Source organism: Marmota marmota, unplaced genomic scaffold (assembly GCF_001458135.2).
Source record: "Marmota marmota marmota unplaced genomic scaffold, marMar, whole genome shotgun sequence".
In the NCBI taxonomy this organism is placed as follows: Eukaryota; Metazoa; Chordata; class Mammalia; order Rodentia; family Sciuridae; genus Marmota; species Marmota marmota.
The window spans coordinates 3,367,830-3,387,786 of NW_026000211.1; the positions used below are offsets into that span (position 1 = coordinate 3,367,830).

At 33.9% G+C, this 19,957-nt stretch overlaps 1 pseudogene; it reads left to right on the plus strand.

Moving 5' to 3' along the window:
- The first annotated feature begins 18,224 nt into the window (after positions 1-18,224).
- On the plus strand, positions 18,225-18,988 carry LOC107142530 (annotated as a pseudogene).
- Positions 18,989-19,957: the final 969 nt, after the last annotated feature.

Here is a 19,957-nt window from a genome sequence, read left to right on the forward strand (position 1 = left end):
TTTCACGATCTCTGGAGTCTTCAAAACCAGGAACAGCAGGTCAAATTTTTTTCCTCTTTTCTCTGATCTTCTCTCTGACTTCTTTTTCTGCCAAGGATCTCTGACTTTAGTGGGAGAAAGTCCTTTGATTTTAAAGGCTATTTTGATTCGATTGGACCCACTGGGGAGAAAAAAAAACAACATATTTTAACTTATTTTAAGATGTATAACCTTAAATATATTTGTTGAGTTCCTGTTGCCGGTCAGCATGAGGTGTCTACAGGTCTCAGAATTAGGACATCACTGTAGGATGGAGGTTTCAGCACATGCATATATGTTTTAAGGGACATGCCTATTTTTAATTTTTATTTTTTGGGAATTTTGCTAAATGCTGTCTACACTTGACTTAATCCCTCAAGGAATTTTGTTTTAAAATGATGTTGAATCATTTACATAAAAATTGGAAGTACCAGAAGGGCTCATCCATAGTTTCATCTTCATTATGTTAGACAAGCTTCTGGTACATTCTATGAACTTCATTGTCTAGCGATTCTTACATATCAATTTTCACCAGCACATATTTTATCCTTCTCTTTCTATTACACATAAATCATTTCTAAAGTGATAATGCATTTACAAATCCAACATATTGCCGGATAAAGAATGATTTCTTGGGCTGGGGATGTGGCCCAAGCGGTAGTGCGCTCACCTGGCATGCGTGGGGTGCTGGATTCCATCCTCAGCACCACATAAAAATAAAATAAAGATGTTGTGTCCACCGAAAACTAAAAAATAAAAAAAGAATGATTTCTCAAAATATATTGCTTTTCTTCCTTCTTTCATGTCCATTAACTTCTTTGATGTCCTCTCTGCTTCTTTTCCTGAATAGTTAGTAAAACCATGTGAAAGCTTTATTTCTTTAGCTAAAACTTATGGAATGATTTCCCTGGACATTAATGCTTCTCTTCCCTGAAATATTACATAATTTATTAATTATCTTACATATTAACTGAATATATTATGATTTCTAGTATTTAATAATATGTTTCTGTGCATGTTATTATTGCTGGGACATCCCTGAAGGTAAGTGGACATTCACAGTGGAACACAAAACTGCACCTCACTATACTATACTGAAAAGGGCTTGGTATGGTACAGTCACTGTTCAATAAAACCATAACTGAGGTCAGTTATTACTTCCTATGGAAAGATAGTATAGGAGTTAGGGAAAGAGGTAAGAGAATGGGGAGAGGTTCTTGCACTACATGATTAATATGTGATTCATCTGATTTACACTGAGGGCTATCAAGGCAAAAATAATGACAAGGTAGTTAGTAGTTCTCTCCCCTGCAACCCCCATGGGCACCTATTTCAATAAGAAAACTTTAATCACAGAAGTTAATGCAGATTCATAATTCCTTATCTGAAATTTCAAAGCTGTAAAAGCTCTGAAAATCAAAAGCATTGCCAAAGTTTATATGACAATATCTAATCTGAAATAATTTAGCAAGAAAATGAAGCGAATGTACTTATTTATAGTCTCTGTTCATGCTACTTGGAGTATTTAAACATTTTTGGCAGGTGTTTTAATGTGATTGTTGCAGGTTCTGCTAAAAAAATCTGTTAGGGGTATTATGTGTGCATTCAACACTATTCTAAAGTCTAAGAATAAAAGAAAAAGGTCTGAATTCTAAAATACATTTACATAAAAAAATTATGGTTTGGAAATGATGAAATATCACATCTGTAAAGCAACTCATGATGTTAGCACAAAGTAATGAATAAAGACTTTTTCAAGGTAAATTATAAATTAAAAAAATCATTGTAAGATATGCAAAAATTGGAATTTTGAAATTATATTTAGTTATAAATTATTTACTTAAATTTTATGGAAAGATCCATTATTGGAGAAAACTAAAGAAATTTTCAATAAGAACAAATTTATATAGCTCAAATTTCCTAAACTGTTATTAAGTGTTATTGGACCCCTCTATTTCCGTGACAAATTATTCTCCCTTAATGCTATAATGGAGCTTGCCTCATGTACTTACAGTTAGCACCTGTCCATATTTTAAGAATAAGAATTAAATAAATGGTAAAAAATGTAATCATTATTTCTGTTTATATTATTCAATTATAAACTGTGTAATGATATGTATATATTTACTCCTGTTAGGCACTGCTACTTCAGGGGACTATATAAGACTTATAATGATTAATTTGATGAAAAAACACGATAGTTACATAGTGTAACTAGAAAACATGTGCTATAAAAGCTCATGCAAAGTATATTCTTCTGTGAAAAAAATAATCAGCTTCTGTTTTGATCATTTATTTAATGACATGGGCTTATTTTTTTTCTAACTATGTTCTGAAATTCTGAAAGTGGTTTCTCATCTGTTGTGGGGCAGGGTCCAGTCAACACTGGAGAATGTGACAGCTTGAATAAATGTACTTCTGCCTCTGTAATATAATTCATTTGTATAGAATGAGCTCCTGATTTGCAATAACCCAGTATCCCCCTATACTGCAGAAACCTTCACTAGAGACATAGTTCCATAAAAATTATTCTGTCTAAAACTTTAACAACGTATGTGTACCCTTTATGTCAAGATTCTGAGTTAGCAAACTGGAAAAGTGAAAGACAAATTCTGTTATTTGTCTATTCACAGAAAGTATTTTTTGATTACTGAATGTAATCTCTACATCAATGTCACTATAAGGTGGGAAAATAATCTACTGAAAAACATGAAAAATTCAAAAGCATGGAAAAAGATTCTTTCTAAATGTATGAAATTTGGAAGGAAAATAATTTTTATTTTGAAAAAATGACTTTATGGCATCACTAATGTAGAATTTTCTTTTGGAATTTGTCGGGAGATCTATTTTTGTTAATAATAATGAAAACTAAAACTTTTCAGCAGCTTGCTTTGTCTCAATGATCAAATTTGTAGATTATAGGTGAAATAAGTGTGTATTTCACCAAATTAAAAAAATACCCCAAAGTAAGAAGCAGTTTGGCAGTTTCTTACAATGTTAAACATGCTTTTATCAGTAATACAGTGGTATTTAAAGATATCTTTAAAATGACGTTATCTTTCATAATTTATAGTGAAAATATTCCTTTGAAAATTAACCATAGGGGTATGTTATGGTGTAGTTATGAGGTGTGGCCATGTGGGATAATGCAAGAATTTTCAAAGGTGAAATGATTAGATTATTAATCGGTGGATTAATCCATTGTGATGGATTAACTAGATGGTAACTGTAGGCAGGTAGGGTATAACTTGAGGAGTAGGTCCCTGGGGGGTATGACTTTGTGGTTTGTATTTTGTCCTAGATGAGCAAAGCTTTCTCTCTGCTGTCCTTCCACCATGATGGTTCTGCCTCTCCTCGGGCCCAGAGTTTTTATGTAGATGTTGAGGTAACCTGAATAAACTGAAATCAAGATAGTTTTTCTACCTAAAGATCTTCTATTTTATTCATCTCTTATATTTCAAAAAGACAGATTCTGGGATTTTTTTTTTAAGCAAAGACCATGGTACTATTTTTTAGTATTAAATCTTTATATCAATCCAGACTTTTCAACAGAGAATTGGTGCCACTAGTAATAAAGTTGAAAGAAATCACTAACATTTATGGTTGCTAAATGCCAGTCTCTGTTCTAATAGATTTACTTTGTTAATTCCTTTAAATTTTACAACTAATGTTAAGTAGATACCATTATTACCACTCTCAATTTATATTGAATGAACTGAGAGAAAGAGTCTGTGTTGTGCTGGGGCATGTGGCAAGTAATGACAAGATGTACTGAAACTGAGATAGTTTGGCCACAGATTCTGTGCTCTTCCCCACTACACTGTATAGCAGGCAATCCATACAGAAGCATGCTGGCAGTCTCTCTGCATATCAGAACTACCTACATAAGCTGCAAATCTGAGGCTCTATTAGTACTATATTCTGCAAAATGAAGACTGCCTATACTGCTGAAGGAAACGTTAAAGAAGATTAACAATTTCAGTACAACACCAATTTATTATCTTACTGTATGTTATCCTGAAAAGTATTTCATTATAATAAATGTCTTGGTATTTCCATTTCTTGACACATATATTGGTACATATTTATTACCCATGAAAAAGAACTAGACATTTTTAAAATGACCTTATGTTTCATAATTTATAATTAAAACATTCCTTTGAAAATTAACCAAGTTTTAAAGTTTTTAAAATAACACTTACATGAATTATACAGAGTAGGACAATGTCATCTACATTTTAAAAGATAGAGATTTTGAAAGACCCCTTGAAAGAAAATAATTCCACACCAGAGCATTGTATTCTGGTCAGATATTGAAATGAGTCATCTAGTGTAGTTAGAGGTCAGACATATTTTTTTTTTTTGATTAAGTGAAAGACTGGCACCAGATATTATTAAAAACACACAGACAAGCTAGCATGTTTTAACCAACTCATTTATATCAGGAAAGATCCCTACAAATGAAGGCAATAGGATTTAGAAAGACTAAAGGATAGTTTTAACACCTTTTGTTAGTAGGTGGCAGTGATGAGATTTGAATCCAGATCTGTCATCAAAGCTAATTCTCCCTCCAGCATATCAAGCTGCCTTATTCAGGCCACAGGTATTAGCTTGTTTGTTGATCATTCTTTTCTCAATGTACTTTGCTAAATTTGGCTAAATCTATTGTATTAATCTCTTGTCTTTGCTGGCTGTTTCATCTGGAAAGTATATTTTAGAAACTAACTGGGTAGAAGTTAACAAGATACTGCTTGCTTTACCCTCCAAGTACTGGGATGAAGAAAAGGTTGTTTCTGTTTGGCTATAAAATCTCTTTACTCTTATACAAGGAATTCCATCTCTACCATCATATATGAAGTTCACCAAAGCAATATAAAATGAAAATTAGAGTGATATTTATTATAAATACAGATACACTTTGAGATCAGATTGCAGAGTTTATAACTTTTATTTGATGGTACCTATGTAATTTATTTATCAAGCATTTACTGAGCACCTACAAAACACCAGCAAGAGCAAAAACAACTGTCCCCATGAAACTCCAGTTCAATTGTGGAGAAATCAATTTAATTTTCAAGTCAATAAATATATTAACTGGACATCAGAGTGGAAAAGTGCTTGAAGAACATATCAAAGTTAAGGAAAACAAGAGTGAGGGGCTTGGGAGACTTGTTCAGGTGTTTATTAGAGTTTTCAGGAAAGGCCTCCATAATCAAGGAACAATTGGGTAGACAGTAAGGGAATAAAGTAAGGAGAACATTTTGGAGGAATGAACTGGAATTTTAAAGGTCTAGAAGCAGAGGAAAGCAAGCAGTGGTCAAGAAACTGTCAGGGGCCAAAGTACAAAGAGCAGGAAAGTGACCAGGGAATAACATAGGACATGCAGCCCAGTTGGGGTCAGGCTGTGATGCAAAAGACTTTGTCTTTCCTCTTATTCTCAAAAGTTTGAGGTGATCTGACTCATTGTATAAAAGGCTTTTGGGGCTGCTATGTGGAAGAGCCTGAGATATGGAGAAGATAGACACACTTGTTGGGTAGTTACTGGAATCATCTGAGCAAGGCAACTCTCAGTGACTGCAGAGGAGATCAGCGGTTCAGTTTTGGATATTTTAAATTGCTGGACCACACTATTCATCCGATTGAAAAGAGGCTCAGTTATTTCAGTCTGGGCTTCAGAGGAGATAGACATTTGAAAATTTATGCTAGGAAGCTAAATAAGTTTCCCTACAGAGAAAAAGGAGACAGATGGGGGAAAGATGTAGAAATAATAAACAGGAAGGTGAAGACAAAGACGATGACCTAAGAAGTTGGGGATATGGAAGGATTCAGGAATGGAAGTAGAATGAGCATCTGAGGGTGGTGGAAAAGTAAGGACGAATTTTGCCTGGAAGCCCACGGGAAGAAAAAGTTTGGAGAAGGGGCTGAGACACTATCTCAGAGGATCAGAGAGGTCAAGTCAGAACTGAAAACTGATGGCTGGATTTAACAAGACTCAGATCACAGAGACCTTGAAAAAAATTACAGGGAAGGATTTGGAAGAAAAGTGTGATGGCAGTTTGTTCAAGACTGAATGAGAGAAGAGGAATGGAATAACTTTCAAATTTTGCTGATGAGGGAAGCAGAGAAACCGGGCCATCATTGGAGGAGGCTGTGGGGTCAAGATACTTATTATTTAGGAAAAAAAATTTTTTTTGAAGATGGAAGAAAGAACATGTTTGACTGCTAAAGAGAAAAGCAAATGAATGATTCAGGAGGGAGAAGGGAGAATGGCTGGTGTGTCCTTGAGGACTTAAAATAAGGACCCACGATCTGGGGAGGGCTTCCTCAGGTGCTCTTAGGTAATAGGGTCATGGTGATAGGAGGGCTGGCAGAACCAGGGGTGCAGCTACAGGGATGTTTTCTGAACATACATGGATGCTACCTTTCATCATTTCTATTTCCTCCCTGAAACAGAAAAAGATGACTGAGGAAGTAGAGGAAGTTGTTAAAGGCTTGCAGAGAAAAGTGAAAAACAGGAATGCTAGGCAATCGTGAATGAATCCTGTGATATTTACCAAAAATAGAATTTTGTTTTATTTTATTTGTTATATTTTTGGCAACAGATGAAGAGAGAAGAGAGAAAATACTTCTAGCCAAAGGTTGTTGTATTCGTATACCATTTTCTTAATATATATTCATATTTCCAAAATTCAGGGCAAATAATCACACCATGATTTTGTTTAGGATGTTTATTTTTTCTAAATATCTCAAAAGAATCATGAGCACCATACCCTTATTTAAACCAGTTACTTTTTATTTCTAACTCTTTATTGATAGCATATATACACGAATGAGTAAAATTCTAGGGAATTTTAATCTCTAGGCATTGATCCAAATCCCAAGTCCTCCTTGTATGAGCCTTTTCTCTACATAAATGTGTTAGCTGTGAAAGATTCCTGCAATTTAACATTTATGAATTCATATAGTTTGTTTCTTGGCAAAAGCTCTCTATCTTCCACTTCCTTTAATGTAAACAGGTAGATTAGATGATGCTAGTATCTCCTAACTGGTTTGTGTAGTGTTTTACTGTCACAAAATAATTGAATGGTTGATAGCCACGATTAATGAAACCATAGAATATTGGAACTGGAAAGCATCTTTGAAATTATTAAGCATAATCCATTTGATTCATAATTGATAAAACTGAAATCCAGAGTTAAGAAATTTGCTACACATCTTAAACATGCTGATGGACTTAAATGAACATTGCTTTACAATTAACATGGTGCCCTTCCCCATCACTATCTTTTACATCTTTAATTTCTTTTCCACATCTCTTATTTACTTCTTTAATTACATGAAAAATTATTATTAAGCAATTATACATTGCTCATGTAATTTCAATCATAAAATTGTTTGCATATTAATTAAGTAACAAATACATGTTTAGTGAGTGCTTTGTTTTTCGTTATGCTACCGCAAGTGGTGAATTGAATGTCGTTCTTATAGATTTATGTAGAAAAGCTCTTTACAAATGTAATTAAGGTAAAGATCAAGAGAAGTTCACACTGGATTAGAGTGAGCCTTGCAGCCATTGAGTGTATCCTTATGAGTCCCCAAAAGGAACTATACAAGAGTAGGGGGTGAATCTAAACCTCAAAAATAACAGCAATTATAGGACACTAGAAGAGGGTGGGATGGTTTCCACCTTTGAGCTTCTAGAGGGAACCAACTTTCCTGACATCTGAATTGTGGAGCCTACTGAACGATGAGACAATAAATTTTGTTGTTTTAAGTCATCCCATTTGTGGTCATGTGTTATTGCAGTCCTAGACAACTAATACAGTATAGAAGAAAATACCTAAGTCCATGACTTATTAAAGCAGAAAATAGAGGAACCAGAGAAACAAAGAAAAACCAGTTCATTAGTTTATGGCCATTAGTGAGCATTACCACGAAGACTTCCTCCTTGGTTGATAACCATGTCCCTTCTTCTTGTATTGAGCTGGAAAAATGAGGTCATTTTTATCATTTATAACAGCAATGCAGACAACAGACCACGTGATAGTGGATACTGGCAAAGTGCTTCAGAAATTATCATATATTTTTTCTTGCTGGTACTGAAGAGTAGTCTTTCATGTTTATTGAACACTGCATGGAAAAGGGGCATATAGCAAGAATATAAGAGCAATTATTTAATAACTAGCTCCTCTGCACCCATATCTGTGCTAAACAGCTTTTCACATTTTTGCTCATTAATTAAAAAGCATCAACATATTTATTGTGTATTGCTACATAAAAAAATTACCACAAACTTGGTGGCTTAAATTACCACATTTTCTTGCAGTGTACTTGGTCAGGGGTCTGGGCATGGCTTAGCTGGGTCCTTTGCACAGGGTGGCAAAGCTGCACTGCAGATGTCAGCAGAACTCTTCTCATCTCATTCTGGTTGTTGACATCTGGAATTCTCTTTAAGGTTTTAGAACTGACATCCCTCTTTTCTACTATTTTGTTCTTTGGTTTCTGGTTGTGACTGAGGCAGCTCTCAGCAACTAGAGGTTGAAGAATAGAAAACTATAAAATATGATATTGGGGTAGAAATTACATGTGAGGCCAGCAGGGCTTTGCGTGTTTTAGAATTCCCGCAGAGCAAACTGCCACTCTGAAGAGCAGCAAATCAGGACTCGAGTGCCTGGAGAATGGGGTCAAGGACAATTCTCATGCCTGCATTTTAGTAAATAGCAGGAAGGAAATGATTTTCTGTCATTTCAACATCAGTAACTTAAAAAAAAAATCAACAAGGGGCTTATGAAATGAACTCCAGGGGGAAGCATCCTTCCAAGGATGCAGACACATGCAAGCTTAGGAAAAAATTAGAGATGAATCGCTACCAGATGTCAAAAGTAAAATCAATAAACAAACTGCATTTGGGGATACACTTAATGTACATAAGTAGAGAATTAATATTGACTATGTCTAAATATTCTCAAATTGATAAGAATGGGATAAGTCAAACAATGTATAAAAATGTGAGGCAACTGTCAGAAGAGTAAATTAAAGGATGTTCACTGCATAAATTCAAATCCAAATAACAATCCAGTATAATTTTACATATACAATGTCACAAAAAATAGACACGAGAGAGCACTAACATTTCCGGAACAGACATTGGGGCAAAGATTGAATGTCAGCAGCAACACAGAAAAGGCTAATGCTTTCTGAGAAAATATTGTTGAATGATAAATACAAAATGCAAATGTACGTGGAATTCCAAAATTATAAAATAAAGAGAAAAAACTTTATATTTAATGATGTAAATGAGCTCGTATACATTATGTATTATTATATCTATGCATGATTACAAGTGCATGGAGAAAAATAAGCAATGATTTCATATTGTTCATTTTGAAAAAAAGAAGGGGAAAAGCGATACACTTAATCAGTGTAAGAGACAAAATACAGTGACCTAGGAAAGAAAATGAATAATAAAATATATTGAGTATATTGAACTTTATTTTTTATTTGATTAAGACAACAAGATAATGATAATGTCTACCACCAAGTTATCACTTTTACACATACACCATTTCTATCCAGGATTAAACATATTCACTTGTTAAATGTACAGAAAAATCAATAAAGAAAAACATAGTATTCCAGAAACTTAGAAGTTTTTACTTCTGGGAGGAAAATTCAGGGTAGTTTTCATTTTCTTCTTTTATATTACAGGTTATATTTCTGTAGTCTCTAAAATTTTTAGTGAGATTCTTACCAGAAAATATAGACATAGCTAGTTCACTATATTTTATTCATTATTAAATGAGTAAATATTTTTTAAATAATCCTTTATTTTGTTCAAGGAAATCAAATAAGCTTTACTTAAAATAATATGAAGTAAATGGTTAATATACTCTATTGGCAATTTTGCAGATAAATCTTAATTAGAATACCATAATTTCATTCAGTAAAGATATTTTCATCATATAACATTATAACTTGACTTACAATGTTGACGTAAGGGATATCAGATTTTTCTACTTAAAGGTAAATCTTATCAGTCACTAAGAAACTCAAACTTTTTGGATTACTTGAATATATTCTCAGTTGGAATGCTAGAGACTGATACCTCTTTTTGTGGATAGAAGAATGTTATTGGAATCCTAGGGTAGGCCTGACTCTAGGTATCCAACAATCTGGTTTAGCCACTCAACCCAAAATCCAAACAGAAAGGGTAATTGTGAAGAGCATGAAATAACCTTAATCAGTGTCACTACATTGGGAAAACAAAGGGACCTTAGCCCTGTCTTCAAGGGACTGACAGTGACTTTGAGGCTTTATAGAAAGTGTTGGGAATTTTGCATAGCTGGAGAGTTTTCATAGCAACCAAAGCACGTGATCTTGATCAGGTTTGTTCTGCTCCATCATTTTCTCAGGATAGATCAGGCAGGGTCTTGTCCAGGAAAAAAAAAATGCTATTGCTTGGTTGGTAGCTTCAACTCATCAGAAGAGATTCATTGTATCAGATCTCATTCATTTCTGGACTCCAAGATAACTCAAAATGAAGGTAGAGCCACCATATCCTCAATCTTTCTATTAGTCACCCATGTGATATTTGCAGGCAAAGGTGAAGAATCTAAGTCCTTGTTTTAAGAACATAAAAAAACTTTAAAATCATTCACCTAAGATCTGCATGTATGCCTCAAGAAGTAAAGGAAATTAATCAGTGTTTATACCTTATTCCTTACAAAGCTGTTTTCACAGCTTTACTTTTATGCAATTTCCCCTCCCTTTAATTTTAATAAATAGCTTTAAGATCCCGAAGGGAAACAAGACCCTTGTTAAGAAATCAATAGGTTGACAATAAGTGTTCAAAAGCAATTTTGTATATATTTTGAAAATGGGGAGAGTTGGTGATAAAAAATGTTAATTAAAATTTCTTAAGAGATTATTTTGATTAAATCAGAACAGTATTTTTTAAATGACAGAAAGGAATAATAATATTGACAGAAAAAACATGAAGAATAATTTTTTTAGCTAAAATTTTAAATCTTGCTTGTAAGGGTGATGATATTGAAGTCTCTCTGGCTACTTAAACATGACTGCCTAGTTTGTTCTCAAAGTTTAACTTAATTAACTAGAGGTCCTCTAGAACTTCTTGTTCACTATTTTCATTAGTCCAACCCACAACTGCACTTCTTATAAGAACAAGTTTCTTTTCTGCATGAAGTTTGAAAATAATGTACAATAAATCCTTCACGCTTACCAAAAACAAATTTACACTAGCAAAGTATAAATTCACCAAAAATGTTAACTGCTAAGTATGGTTTTCCATTTGGGATTAATGGAAGGGTCTTTCAGATGTACTCAGAGTACATAAAAGAGCAATAAGAAATATATATTTCAAATGAAATCTGAACTCTATTGTTGCCTCTATGCATGTGCATGCACACACACACACACACACACACTCAGAAAATCATACTGAATGGAGAATTAATTTATTTATGTAATTTGATCACAGCAGTAAACTGATCAGAAGAACTTAGAGTGAAATTTTTATGTTACAATAAGAAAATATAAAAAGGTGTTTCAGGTCTTAGAGGCTCAGAATAGCAGTAGCTTTGGTTTCTTATTTTTATTTTGTTCAGCTTTGAACAATTGAGCTTTTGAGCTAGCTTTCTAGTGATGCTAGTAGATATTGTGCCCCTCCCCTGACACCATTGCCTAGAATACACAATTTCCCCTACTTCTTAGTGAATTTCTTCAGGGGAGCTCCATTTCTAGAATTTATCTTTTGCCATCTACAGCCAAATATTTCATTACAGAATGGATTTTATTTTCTCCTCCATGGACATGTCCCATAGATACTACCCACCCAGCATGACATGTGTTAAGTAGTTCTATAAATCATTCCCTACTCAGTTGCCTTGCTACCATTCAAGAGAAACCTGGGGTAATTGATGCTGATGCAGTCTTTCCAGAAGATCTATTTCACCAACCAAAAGGGACTTTTCAACTGTCCCACTGAATTCTCCCAACAGTTTCCAAGTGATATATGGTAACATGCTTTTTCAAGGGGAACAAGATTTTTGACAGTTTTAATGCTAGAAGAAAGAAATACATGACAAGTAACTGTAGCTTCTTCTATAACTTTTCTTCAGTCCATCTCTGCACAATTCAGCATCACTGACTTCTACAGAAGCTCTTTGACCAGGTTTTATGTCTCCTTTGCCCATTGTAAACCAATTATTGATATCACCCAGTACTTTATTAGACTGCTAACAGATTTCCATTAGATCTGGCTTTCTGAGACTAGTCACAAGGGCAAGAACTTAATTTCATGGTTGTCTTAAAAATAATGTTAGTCATGTCATCCTTTCTTTGTTTTTCTTTTTTAATTTGAAAGCTAAATTGATACAATTGACTTAGTGCCCGATCCTTGGATTTCCCAATAAGCTTTTAAATAGTTGACAGCCAGATTTATGACCTAGGGCATAATCCACATGCTTAGAAAGAAGCAGAATACAGTTTCTAAACTCTATCTGTGCATTGTCTACTCCAATACATTTTGGAAGATAAGAAACGCACTTGAGATCTTAGAAGCTCAGACAAGGCAAATTCTTGATATTTAAGAAATATCAGCATGACAAGAGTATTTATTCATCAAGTTTACTCGTGTGCTTATTTTTATCTTGGCTATTGTCACACAAACCCCAAATTATTAAATATTCTTTTAAAAAATTACTCCTAACAGCATGCTACATGAGAAGCAAATCAAAGCCAGATCCTGGGGTTAAGAAAGTAGTGTTAAAAGGCTTGTTAAGAATCTCTAATTGCACCAACAATATCATACCACTCTTTTAAAACAATTGGAATAAATTAAGGATAATGAATCAGGAACCTGAGTATTACATTTTCCTGACAAAAAAAAAAATCTTAAAAATGAATGACAGACCTTTCTTGGGTTTGAATAATTTTCAAATGAAATAAAATTAATTTCATCCATAAATTGAGCATAAAATATATCTGGGATTTAAACACATTAATATAAGTTGCATAACTTTAAGATTACAATATTATTATTTAGCATGCATTACTTATGGGTGTCAAAACTTCTGGACCTTCAAAATGAATAACATATTTAAAAGTTTTCGATTAAGAATCTTATTGAGTCAGATGATTTCTGCTGCCTTAGTTCAACAAATATGTGAGCTATCCTCACTTTAAGAGGATTATGTTTAATCAGTAGTTTGTATGTGTTAAAATTCCTTATATTTCCTTTAATTTTCCACATAGTTTTATAAGGTAATAAAAAAGTACTTTGCTTTGTATGTAGTGTAATTTTTGCTTATATGTTTAAATTTTTGTATGATAAATAATATAGAGGTTCAAAAACTTACTGGAAAATCCTCTAAAATTACAATTTAATCTCCAAAGAGTAGTTCTTCATGTGCTGAGTTGGTGCTGAAGAAAGCGTATATGAAAGAAATATTCCTACTTTACCAAGAAAAAGTCTCGCCTACACGTGAAGCTACTAGAAAAGCTTTCTTGGTGCACTTAAAATTTGAAAAATGAAGAGATTTGTAGTTTCCTTGAACAAACGCACCTTTACCCATAATACAAATCTGGTGTTAAATATTTCAGACTTATGACAAAGAAATTTTTATAGATAAGTGTTTATAGTAAATTTGATAACAAAGAACATTAATTGTGAACCTCAATTTAGTGAAATTTTAGTCCCCCAACAAATTATGTCAATTGTTCTTACCAGTAGACCTATATAACCACCATCAAATATACAAATATAAATACATATACACACATATGTGTGTGTATATATGTGTTTTTTCTCTATTATTAGGATTGAATTTTAAAGTCCATCAATATAAATTGTGAAAATTGGTTTATTTCTTGTTAGACAAATACGCATCATGACCTGCATTTCTTTTATCTTGGCTCCCTAGCTTTAAACATGTACAGTCCAGCATACTCATTTCTGCTTTATAGCAATATAAACATCTAAACTACAGTTTGCTAAGTGGATAACTGTAGCGATTTTATATTCAAATAGGGCTAAATTGAGTCCAGGTACTACCATTTATAAAATCTATAGTGTTGGACAAGTCACTGGTGCTCACTGAATTTCTGTTTATTCATCATCTATACCTATGAGTCATTGTGGATTTACAACAGAGCTTATAATAATGGTAGCTATTCCATAAGGTTACTACAAAGAATAAATTGCTAGGCCCATCGAAAGTTCTAAATAATTGTCATCTATTGAAATAAAACAAATGTTCAGATTTTCAACTGGGTTTTGTGTGGCAATTCAACTCTTGGCAATCCCCTTGAACCTTCGTAAATACGTAAGCAAAAAACATAATCAGGAAGAAGAGAAATCTACTTTCAAGTGATTCAGGGAAAAGAGAGTGAACCTTCGCTTTTCAGACTTTTGTTTATTTTATTGTTTTTACTTATTTTTTCTCTTGTTAATGATGAGCTTCTAGGTTTCATAGGTCACTGTGATCAATTCCATGCTATGCTAAGTTCCAAGCTTGGATAACTGGGTTCATATGAAAGAAGAGGTTTGCTACTAGATGCCATACCCACACTCCAGCTTTGAACCTGATCCAATGTACTTTTTCTAGATATTTGCTTTATTGACCTTTATAGACCTTGTTATGGTTTCGATGTGAATAGTCCCCCAAAAGCTCACGTGACAAGCAAGGAAAGAAGGTTCAGAGGAGAAATGATTGGATTGTGAGAGTCTTAACCCAATCAGTGAATTAATCCCCTGATAGGGATTAACTGAGTGATAATTGAAGTGGTTGGAGATGGCAATTGGGGTGTGGCTTGGGGATATATATTTGTATTTGGCAAGTGGTTTTCTCCCTGCCTTCTGATCATCATATGAGCTGCTTCCCTCTGCCACACTCTTCCATCATGATGGTCTGCCTCACTTCAAGCCTCAAAGAATGGAACTGGCTTTCTATGGACTAAGGCTTCTGAAACCATGAACCCCAAAGTAAACTTTTCCTTCTCTACACTTGTTCTGATCAGATCTTTTAGCTGACTAAAACAGACCTAGTATCAGATAAGTCTGCCCACTAGGTGTGGCTCCCATGTTTAGTTGCCCAACTGGAAAGGATCAGAGTCTTTGCCAAAATCAACTAGCTTTTACTTAAAATGGCTTATTATCCCTTTCACTTCTGTCACTGTTGTCATTGAAAGAAGAGGTATCTAGTGAGAGGGATTTGAGTTGTTCCTGGAGAAAGGGGGGAACTTGACAAGGAGCTGTGATGTTGTTGGAATATTAAATGGAAAAGAATTTCAGCATGAATAAGTCAGAAACATAGATATTGGTTTATTTGGGAAAGCAGATGTACGATCAGGGAGAATGAGTACAATCTCAATAGAGAAGTGTCTTTGGGGCTAAAGCAAGGAGTATTGCTTCAAAGGAGAATTCCAGCCATCTTGAGCATTAGAGATGTATATTTTGAGGGTCTTGGCTGTTTTCTAGAAGAACAAAAGGAATTCTATGTAGGAATAAAACAAGTCTGGTGATCTCAAGACAGGTTCTGGTGGTCTGGCCAATCTTTGGATCCTCAGGCTAATATAGTCTTCATTATTTCATCAATCAGTAGCACTGGAAAGTCACTCAGGTTATAGGTTTCTCAAGATACCATTTCTCTCTTTGCTTAGTTTAGTACTGGTAGATTTATAGATTTTTTTCAGGAATTTTGGAGTAATACACCCTGAAAAGAGACAGGATTAGGGAGTAATAGCCCTGGAAGGGAGACAGGCTTATGGAGAGACAGACCTGCACAAGTATGGGGAACTTCTGAATTAAATTCCTATTTTCTTGACCTTCCTTTGTGTCTCCTTTCTACCTGTTTCTTATTTATTCTATCCTATTTCATCCTCACTGCAAGCTGATCTTATCTCCTTTTGATCTAGTCTTCATGAAAAAGGGAAGTCACTGTGCATCAATGATTCATAATTAATTTCCCAGTAGGTGGATACCAGCCTTGTCCTGAGGACTAACGCCTACACCATTAACAACTATCCCGTGAGGATTCCTTACCAAAGTGCCAGGAGACGCTTCTATGCTCAAGGAAGTTTGCTCAGAGGATTTTTAGGGAGGAAGTACTGTTTCCTGTTGTGAGAGGCACCCAACTGAGAAATTGTGGCTCCTAGAAATGAGAATCTTTTCTCTCTTCTAAAATAAAATAAAATAAAATAAAATAAAATAAAATAAAATAAAATAAAATAAAATAACCTAATAGAAGAAGAAGTGGCTTCTTCCCTTTTGCAAGGTCAAATTGCATATCCAGCCCTGAGGAAGCAGTTCAAAGCAGTATGTACTTGTTCATAGAGTGAAACTAACATAAAATGACTAAACAAGTGGAGTGGTTAAATCAGAAATGCTTACACCTTATGATATTTCAGCTCGAATTCTGAATCGCGGTAATTAACAACTGTTACAGAAAGATTTCCATCTGCAATTGAGCAACTTTTTAATCTATGGAAAATAAAATGAACCAACAACATAAATTACCCAAAATATTTCTCATTGACATTCCCTAACATCCCCGTATCTTCTAAAATGTAGGGAAGATTGAAGATGTGCTTGTTATGCTTTATGGTGGCTGTATTTTCCCTAGATAAATAACTTGTTTTTTATGAATATTCTAAAAGTAAATGAGAGTCCTATTTGCATACCTCATTAATGATCCTTTTTTTAGCAGGAACATGTTCCTCATTTTATAGAATCATAAACATGTCTTTTCATCATATGAATGAAAGATAATACATTTTCTGGCAGAATTTAATACTTGGGTACTGGTGTTTGAAAAACATAAATTATACTAAAGATTTCTACATTTGAAGAGAATAAATTATAATAGTTATGTGCTTTTGATACATTGATAGCATATTGGGACTCTCAGGTGTCTTCTCAAGTTTCTGTCACTTGGTCACCACCCCCTTTCTACCATGTTGTCATTAATACTTCACAATCTGAAAATGGGAGAAATATAATGCTAAGAAATAATGTTTTGTTTCAGACATTTGATAAAGTCATATTTTCTTTACAAATAATATCATTTATAATGGCAAAAAAAGGAGCTTATCTTCGGGGTATTTTTTCTCTTATTTTTACTTTTATTTTTTATAATGTAACCTGTCACATATGAACAAAACTGATATAAACTAATTTGGTGTCTAAAAACAATTTTTATTTTTATTTTTTGTACTGAGGACTCAGGAGTGCTTTACCATTGAGCTTTTTTAATTTTTAATTTTTTATTTTGTGACAGGGTCTCACTAAATTGCTTATAGCCTTGCTAAATTGAGGAGGCTGACCTCAAACTTACATTCCTCCTGCCTCTGCCTCCTGAGCTTTTGGGATTATAAGCATGTGCCACCACTCCAGCCTCTGAGGAGCAATCTTAAACCCACTCACTCCTACTCAAAAACAGCAGTAACTGTAAATATTAGTAAAATCAGATGAAATGTAAATCTTAGTTTTCAAAATCACTATAATACTAACTGCATTAAAGGAATTGCATGACATCATCTTCCTTCCTTGCTTTCATCCTCCCTTCCAAGGCTATTTATTGAATGACTGCTATGCTTTATGAAGCTGTATAAGGTATCAAGGATACCAAACCATGAGACAGCTCAGACCTCAAAAATTCAATAGATAAGTACGATAATTAAAGGAAAACTACCATCATAGAGATATACTTATGGGAACATAAAACAGGCATGGCTTTTCTGATCAGAAAGCCTTCTCAGAAGTGATACCTGCATAACATTTTTGGATCTGCCTATAACATTTTTAATGTCTTTTAATACCATCAAATCATCAAAATTACAGTCAATGATAAGGCAGAGTATACTACAAACAACATGTCTTCAAACCTGTTTTCTGTCATTTCCTTCTGAGTTTGATTCTAGTTGACACCATCACTCGAATTTCTTTCTCTTGCATTTTTCTTGCCACTTTTGTTTGCAAAGTTCTTGTTGTTCTTCTCATTGTTTCCGTTTTATTAGCTTCTTCAATTGTTGTTTAGATGGAGATCAATCCCTTTATCTAATCTTGGTTTCTCTCTTTCCCGATCTTCACTTAAGTCTTGCTTCCTTTCAACATTGAAAGTCTCTGTAAATGCTGGTGACCTTCCAGATGACATTATTTGGTATCTCAATCTGAGTTGATGGGGAACATGGTACTTGGTTCAGAAAGCCTCTCTGGTATGTTCTCTATATCTCCAGTGAGTTCTCCTTTGAAAACTTCAACTCTCAGAGGCAGAGCAGGGAGTTACATGGTGGAGGGTGGAGACTACTTTGATCTGAGGATGTTATGCAGATAACCAGCAAGCACTGCATCCTGTGCAGTTTTACTTCACCAGCTGAGGAGGTGGACTGGAGAAGAACATGGATGAAAATGACAAAGGATGTGACATCTGGAAGGATACCCACATCAAACCAGAAAACTATAATGAACTCATATAAGAAAAGAAGATCTGATTTATCTGACATCAGCTTTGCTAGTATAATAAAGGAATTAGATGAATCAAAGGCATATATGATTGGAGGATTAGTAGATCACAAGGGATTCTCATATAAACAAGCATCAGATTAGGGAACTGATCATGTACCACTCCACCTGGAAATTTTATGAAAATTTATAATTGAAAATTTTGGCAGTTAAAAAAATGTATTTGAGATTGTTCTGGAAGATCCTGGAAACAAGAGACTGGCAAGAAGCCTTTTTCAAGATCTTACTCTAAAGGAAAGGGGGTGTTCTCATAGACAAAGCTCGTGAAAGTTCTTCCCATGACAAATAGTCTGCCATGGTTGAAAGTGGATCAGACAGTGGTTTCAGTGACGGGGAATATGGCAAGAATGAACCAGTGTCAAAACATAAAGACAAACAGCAGATAAGGAAAATAGCACTGAATCTAGCAGGCAATATGTACCACGCTAACATTACCTGGTTTTCTTTAAGAAAAATTAGGAGAAAGTGATGTGCTTCACAGAATATTAAAATTAGGGAAAAAAATATTTTCTCTTATTTCTTTTGTAAATTTTAAAATCTCTTTAGAGATAAATGGTAATGAAAAGACCTTTGAACTCCATAAGAATTTTTTGTTTATGCATAAAACAACTTAACTCTGTATCATTTTTTAAAAAATTGCTTTTTAAGCCTCAAATAAGAGTTTTAGAATATTTTGGTTTATTAGTATACCCTATTTCTCTTTCATTTTCTGGAATGAATTTCGCAGGATGTGCCTTCTGACCTTTCAATTCACATCAGTGACCTTTCTATCAGTGTTTTTCTAATTTGTTATATATTTATTTGTGGGGGCAATTATTCATAAATGTCCTCTAAATCTACTAAAATGTTATGTATGAGATCGTATCCTCCATTCGCAGCTTTTATATTCAATTTATTTCGTTCAAAAATACACACTAATCCTAGGAAGAAATATCAGTTTGCTACTTGATAATTCGTTTATTTTGGACTGCAGAGTCTATGCCTGAGCCTCCATTGTGGCCTTTTCATGTTCTGGAGTAATGATGAAACAGATGAAAATCTCTTTAATCCATTTTCTTAATTTCTATAATGGTAACAATTTATTTCAATTGTAAAATTGAATTTTTGCAGGCTAGATTATTTTATAAGGATATTACTTTAGAAGGATCAATTTTGCCTTTATCTGATTCAAAACATATCAGTTCTTATTATCTCTTTTTTCCTTACATATATTTTTTAAAACTTTTGGTTTTTAAAGTGAATATTGTGCATCTGTCTTGTATATTATAAGAATATTCAAACTAACACAAAGGTATTTATGTTTCTGGAAATAATATATGCATGTATAAAAATATCATGCAATTTTATATCTGTTTGTCTATATCATGTATGGTTCTGTTATTAACTGATGATAACAGA